This window comes from Bubalus kerabau, chromosome 4, assembly GCF_029407905.1.
Source record: "Bubalus kerabau isolate K-KA32 ecotype Philippines breed swamp buffalo chromosome 4, PCC_UOA_SB_1v2, whole genome shotgun sequence".
Taxonomy (NCBI): domain Eukaryota; kingdom Metazoa; phylum Chordata; class Mammalia; order Artiodactyla; family Bovidae; genus Bubalus; species Bubalus kerabau.
The window spans coordinates 70,795,410-70,802,737 of record NC_073627.1 but is presented as its reverse complement, the minus strand read 5'-3'; the positions used below and the strand labels follow the sequence as shown (position 1 = coordinate 70,802,737).

General features: G+C 41.3%; 1 protein-coding gene across 1 annotated transcript in view; it reads right to left on the bottom strand.

Annotated features, from left to right (window-relative positions):
• Nucleotides 1-7,328, bottom strand: part of GALNTL6 (polypeptide N-acetylgalactosaminyltransferase like 6) — a 1,496,936-nt gene that overhangs the window by 59,357 nt on the left and 1,430,251 nt on the right. The window lies entirely within an intron of this gene.

The following is a 7,328-nucleotide window of genomic DNA, read 5'->3' as shown; positions in this document are numbered from 1 at the left end:
ACAATCATTTCCTTTTTATTCCCTCTCCTCAGTGTCTAAATCTAGATGAAAGTGAAAGTGTTAGTTGCTCAGTCCTGTCTGACTCTTTGCGACCCCATGGGCTATAACCTCTGTCCATGGAATTCTCCAAGTAAGAATACTGGAGCGGGTAGCTATTCCTTTCTCCAGGAGAATCGTCCCAACCCAGGGAATGAACCCAGGTCTCCCAAATTGCAGGCAGATTCTTTACCTTCTGAGCCATCTTTTCAAATGCAGGTGGTATTGTTTTAATCCTAGTTAATGCCTGAGGGAATTTATTCTGCTTTCTGCTTACTTTCTGTATTTGTATGTTGTGTTATTTCTGTTGTGTTGTGTTGTGTTATTTCTGTTACGCGTTGTCTGACCATATGACATTTACATATCCTTTTATCCTTACAGCCAGTCTCTGCCAGACTGCAGGCCAAGCTAATCTAAACATCTCTTGGTTTTCTGAAGCTCATTCTGTAGTAGGGTTCCTCAGAAAGACTCTTGGGAAAATTTATCTCTGAGTTCTAGAATGTTTATAACCTTTTTTTTTTTTTGAAAGCCTTCATACTTGAAGCACAGCTTGGTTGGATATAAAATCTTTTGCTCATGTTTTAATTTCTAATGGATCTTTACACTTTTCTTATATTGTTTTCTGGCACAAAATGTTTGTGATTCAAAGTGTAACTTAGGTTTGTTTGCTTTTCGTTTGCATGCACTGTTGTTTTGCAGTTGCTAAGTCGTGTCCGACTCCTTGCGACCCCATGAACTGCAGCACACCAGGCTTCCCTGTCCTTCACTATCTCCCAGAGTATGCTCAAACTCATGTCCATTGAGTCAGTGATGCCATCCAACCATCTCATCCTCTTTCACCTCCTCCTCCTGGCTTCAATCTTTCCCAGGATCAGGGTCTTCTCCAATGAGTTGCCTGTTTGCATCCAGTGGCCAAAGTATTGGACCTTTAGTTCTAGCATCAGTCCTTCCAATGAATATTCAGGGTTGATTTCCTTTAGGATTGACTGGTTTGACCTCCTTGCTGTCCAAGGGTCTCTCAAGAGTCTTCTCCAGCACCACAGTTTGAAAGCATCAATTGTTGGGCACTCAGCCTTCTTTATGGTCCATCTCTCACATCCATACATGACTGCTGGAAAAACCATAGCTTTGATTATACGGACCTTGGTTGGCAAAGTGATGTTGCTTTTCATCATTTAAAAACTACCACTGTTTTACTAGAAATGTTCCATTCTTAATGGTCCTCGATTGATTTTCTGAGCTTGTTGTTGTTCAGTCTCTCAGTCATGTCTGACTCTTTGCAACCCCATGGACTGCAGCATGCCAGACTTTCACTATCTCCCAGAGCTTGCTCAAACTCATGTCCATTGTGTTGGTGATGCCATCCAACCATCTCGTCCTCTGTCATCTCCTTCTCCTCCTGCCTTCAGTCTTTCCCAGCATCAGTCTTTTCTAATGAGTCATATCTTTGTTGCCAAAGTAATGTCTCTGCTTTTTAACATGCTGTCTAGGTTTGTCACAGCTTTTCTTCCAAGGAGCAAGCATCTTTTAATTTCATTGGCTGCAGTCACCATCTGCAGTGATTTTGGAGCCCAAGGAAATAAAGTCTGTCACTGTTTCCATTGTTCCCCATCTATTTGCCATAAAGTGATTGGACTGGATGCCATGCTCTTAGCTTTCTGAATGTTGAGTTTTAAGCCAGCTTTTCTACTCTCCTCTTTCACTTTCATCAAGAGGCTCTTTAGTTCCTCTTCACTTTCTGCCAGAAGGGTGGTGTCATCTGCATATCTAAGGTTATTGGTATTTCTCCTGGCAATCTTGATTCCAGTTTGTGCTTTCCAGCCTGGTATTTTGCATGATGTACTCTGCATAGAAGTTAAATAAGCAGGGTGACAATATACAGCCTTGTCGTACTCCTTTCCCAATTTGGAACCAGTCCATTGTTCCATGTCCGTTTCAAACTGTTGCTTCTTGACTGGCACACAGATTTCTCAGGAGGCAGGTAAGGTGGTCTGGTACTTCCATCTCTTTAAGAATTTTCCACAGTTTGTTATGATCCACACAGTCAAAGGCTTTTGGCATAGTCAATGAAGCAGAAGTAGATGTTTTTCTGGAACTCTCTTCCTTTTTTGATGATCCGATGGATGTTGGCAATTTGATCTCTGGTTCCTCTTCCTTTTCTAAATCCAGTTTGAACATCTAAAAGTTCTCAGTTCAATATACTGTTGAAGCCTGGCTTGGAGAATTTTGAGCATTACTTTGCCAGCATGTGAGATGAGTGCAATTGTGCGGTAGTTTGAACATTCTTTGGCATTGCCTTTTTTTGCGATTGGAATGAAAACTGATCTTTCCCAGTCCTGTGGCCACCGCTGAGTTTTCCAGATTTGCTGGCATCTTGAGTGCAGCACTTTCACAGAATCATCTTTTAGGGTGTGAAAGAGCTCAACTGGAATTCCATCACCTCCACTAGCTTTGTTCATAGTGATGCTTCCTATGGCCCACTTGACTTCACACTCCAGGATGGAGTCTGGCTCTGGATGGGTGGTCATACCATCATGGTTATCTGAGTCATTAAAATCTTTTTTTATAGTTCTTCTGTGATTTCTTGCCACCTCTTCTTAACATATTCTGCTTCTGTTAGGTCCATACCATTTCTGTCCTTTATTATGCCCATCTTTGCATGAAATGTTCCCTTGGTATCTCTAATTTTCTCAAAGAGATCTGTAGTTCTCAGCTACAGTCCCTTTAATATGTAGATTCAGGTATCTTTTTGAAGATTTTCTTGAATATAGCTTTATGTCTTTGGTGTCTTTTATTTTTTGGAGGTTCGGCATTCTTCTTTCAGAATTGATGTTAAATTTTCATTAAATTTCTGTTGTTTCAAATCTTTGGTAGAATCTTCTGTCTTTTCTTTATTTCTGCTATTAATTTCACTCTCCTCCCTTCCAGCCTCGGTTTCTCTTACTGGACCTCCCATGTCTCTATTTGTTTCTTTGTTTCTTCTAATTCTGCCTTTGTTTCTGAGATATTTTTTCCTTCTTTCATTTTCTTCTCTTTTCATTCTTGAGTTTTCAGCTCTGTTTGTATCTCATCACATTTCACATCAATCCTACTGTCTTTTTTTTTATTACTTTTAATTTTTTTGGAGTATAGTTAATTTACAATGTTGTGTTAGTTTCTGGTATAGCAAAGTGACTCAGTTATATAAATATATACATACATACATTATGCATATGCACACACATGCATATATACACATACACACACACACACACATATATATATAGATATAAAACTTTTTTTTTAAACAAATGGCACCACCTGGAAAGTCCAGAGTGTTAGTCATTGTTGTGTCCAACTCTTTGTGACCCTATGGACTATAGCCCGCTAGGTTCCTCTGTCCATGGGATTCATGAGGCAAGAATACTAGAGTGAGTTTCCATTTCTTTCTCCAAGGGATCTTCCCAACCCAGGGATTGAACCTGGGTCTCCTGTATTGCAGGTGGACTCTATACCGCCTGAGCTACCAGGGAAGCCTGTGTGTGTGAGTGTGTGTGTGTGTGTGTGTGTAAATCCTTTCTCACATTGTTTTCCATTATGGTTTATCATAAGATGTTGAATATAGTTCTCTGTGCTCTACAGTAGGACTTTATTGTTCAACTGTTTCCTTTCTGAGCTGTTTTAATTCTAACTTGTATGATTCTTTCAAGTTGTGACTGTTTTTATGTTTCTTTCAGCTCAGTTAGAAATCTGTTGCACTTGTCATCCTCTTTGTGGCCACAGTTGTGGGATGTTGTCATCATCTCTGGGGACTTTATTTAGTTCATTTAAATCTTTGTATGGGGTTTATTGTAATCTGGTTTTATTTTGCACATACAAATTAGCCATTCTCTTGGGAAGTTCCTCTGTAGGGTTCTCTTCTGTGTCATTACTGTGATGGATTAAAACATACCTCTTTATATCTTTGATGACTTCTCTATCAGGGAGAGCCTGATTCATAGGAGCTTCTGCTTCTAACTCTGTGTCATCTAGAGTCTGAGGGTCTTTCCCTCCAGAAAAGTGAGGCTACATTTCTAGGTGCTTGTCCAGCATGTCCTGAGGTCCAGCTCAGACACCCCCTTCTCTGGTGTTAGAAGCTTTTGTCTTCCTGGGATCCCCAGTGTTTCTTTCTGGACTCCACTAGCAGCAGGTTCTTTTCTTTCCTTTTTTTTTTTTTTTTTTTTTTAGCAAGGTTACGGAAAGGGAACTGGAAAGACTGAGTCTCTGTCTTTCCAAGAGGGCATATTTCAGAGCACTTCTGAGATCCTGCAGAGAGAGATCTAGGGCAGAGGACTGCCTCAGCTCCTTTGAATTCTGGGGCCCCTTACTAGTTTCCTATGGTTTCCTTGCTCTTGTCCTCAGCGTGGAGCCTTTGAGGGAATCTTTGACTTTCACTGGCCCATTTGCAGAGTTGAGGTGTTTGTTCCTGTTTCGTAAAGGATGGGTTCCTTTTGGGGGTGAATACTTGCTGGTTTCTGAGTTGCAGCTCATAGCACCGTCACACTCTCCTACTTCTTCCCTACCAACATTCCCTACCATCATTCCTGCTGATCCCACACGCCTGCTGCTGCCTGATGTAGTTTCCACTAACCCTGCTCTGGGGTTCCTGGTCACCAGTTTTATGTAAGATGACATCCATGTTGTGTGTGGTTTTTCTTTTGTGATCTTATATGTTTTGTCTGGGCTATGATTTAACAAAACGGTGCTGTTGCCCATGTTTTTAGCATCAGAAATCCCAGTATATTTTAAAACAAGAATATAGTAGAAATGTTAGCTTTCTGACATCACATCCTATGGCTTTTCATTATTTCCAGTAGAATAGCAGTATTTGATGTTAGGATCCAGAACCAAACTGTTTGCTGCCAGCTGGTATGCAATTCTGGCTAAAAAAAAGCGTGGCCAAAGATCTTGAATGTGTGTAAGAAGTTCTACATTATTTGGGTCTAGAACAAGACTAAGAAAAATTGACTTATCCTTCCTGTTTTAGGGATTGTCTAGAAAGTTAAGCTACTCTTGAGATTACCTTGTTAGTTTCTCTTTGTAATGTACCTAATAGATGGGCACCTTATCTAGACACTGACCAACTAACAGACATCACGTTGGCAATAGAAGCTCAAGAGCGGGCCTTTCATGTCACCATAAATGGGAGCGATCTAAGAGTTTGTTATTGATGGGATAAAAAGAGAGTTTTAGAAATCTAAAGGTGGTCAAAGTCAACTCCTTGGAATCTAATCAAGTGGATAAAAACCCATAAAGAGATAGTTGTGAGGAAACAAGATGTGCAGAAAGAATGGAGGCTTCAGGGGAGCCCACACACGCTGATTTTCCCACCTCTCAACCCAAGACAGGGACAGTTATGTTTCAGACCACTCACAAAATCTCACACTGACTGATGACCTTTAAGCTGCAAATGGAAGGGATGACTTACGTCTAAGCAGTGCAGTAACTGCACGTCCTGGAGTTTGGAACAGGGCCAGCCAAGGCCTACTGCTAATAGCTCAATTCATAGCAAGCCACTTGGAGGAATATTTGCTCTTGTTCTTAACGACTGTCTGCCTGCAAGTGATAAAACCAGTTCTAAGCCCAATGATGTACCCTGGCATCTGTCTGCATCTCTTAGCATGACACTCAGTATTTTCTCAGTGTTCTTCCAGGACCCTGAGAATCTTTCCCAGTGTTTGCCTGTTTTTTTTTTTTTTTTGTTTGTTTGTTTGTTTGTTTTCCATCAATGTGTGGAAGGTCACTGGACTTTTAAGGCAAGTTAAGGGCAGTTGTTCCCGCAGGGGCCACTCTGAGTTCTCTCCCAGGAGCCAGCTGGGCTTTCTGTGAAAGAATGGGTGGGGAAGGGGTGTTCTTATGTCCCTGGCTGGAGAAATTATATTGATTTTTCCATCTGTGCCAATCTCCTGGGGCTGTGGATTGGAAATTCTGCTATAATAATTGAGTGATCCTCAAATTCTGTTAATTTTATATCATTCTTGAAATGAGAAAGGTACCAATCATTGATAATTCAACACTAAAATGAATTCACAATTAGGCTAACATACACTTAAAATTGCATCTACTCCTGTCACATGGCCCTAAATAGACAAAACAAAGTTTTGTTTGGCATATTTATAGAAAAGAAGAAAAAAACCTACCTCTGATTCTATTAGGACATGGATCATATTGCTAATGTGGAGACATTAAGATGTCCAATTTGCTCAGCAGGAGATATGAAACTAAAATCACATTGATTGGGCTTCCCTGATGCTTCAGTGGTAGAGAATCTGCCTGCCAGTGCAGGAGACACAGGTTCAATCCCTGATCTGGAAAGATCCCACATGAATGCAGAGCAATTAAGCCTGTGCTCTACAGCCCAGGAGCCACAACTACTGAAGCCAGAGCACCCTTGAGCCTTTGCTCCACAAGAGAAACCACCGCTATGAGAAGCCCACACACCGCAACTAGAGAATGGTCCCGGCTTGCTTCAACTAGAGAAAAGACTGTGGCAACAAAGACCCAGCACAGCCAAAAATGAAACATTAAAAAAAAATCACTTATCCTGAAACACCAAGTTTGTCTTCAACTGTAGAGAACTCAGAAAGCACACGGTAGATTCTGAAAGGACAATGTACTTCTTTATGTAGTCTTAGATTTTTCTCAGCCTGGGTGCAGGGCCCCAGAGAGATGAACTAGCACAGTATGCTGGGATTGTCTCTGCCTGAGAAAATAAATGACAGCTCAAGTTTCATACACTCAGAGAATGACAGGTCATCTCTGAACAGCTGCTCAGTTTACAGATCTGGTTTAGACAGAGAGCAGTTGAATGGTAGGGATGGTACTGGGATGGTTGCCAAGAAAGTAGTAAGACCAGTCCTCTGCAGATTACTCTGCTGCCAGTGGAGGTTGCGGAGGTGAGAACACTGGCCATTACTCTCCCCAGAGAAGGAGCCAGACCCCGGCTTTCCCCAAGCTTGCATAGAATTTTTTGAAAGAGACAGCACATATTATCAGATAATGCACCCCTAGTATCAAGCTTCCTTTCCTGGAAGCTGAATGGAGAAATCTAAAGACCTCATGTACCATGAGAGTATCAGAAGAAAGAGAGAGTGAAAGGAAGCCAAGAGCAGCTGGAGCCGAGCAGGTGAGCTGGAACGACTCTGGGGGCCTGTCTGTGTGAAGATGCCACCACTCAGGGTGACTTGAATCTTGAGCGAGGAGTTTAAATAGCAGCAGAAGGAGTTCAGCATTGAAATTAATTTTTAAAATAAAGGTTTTTTTTTTTTTTAAAG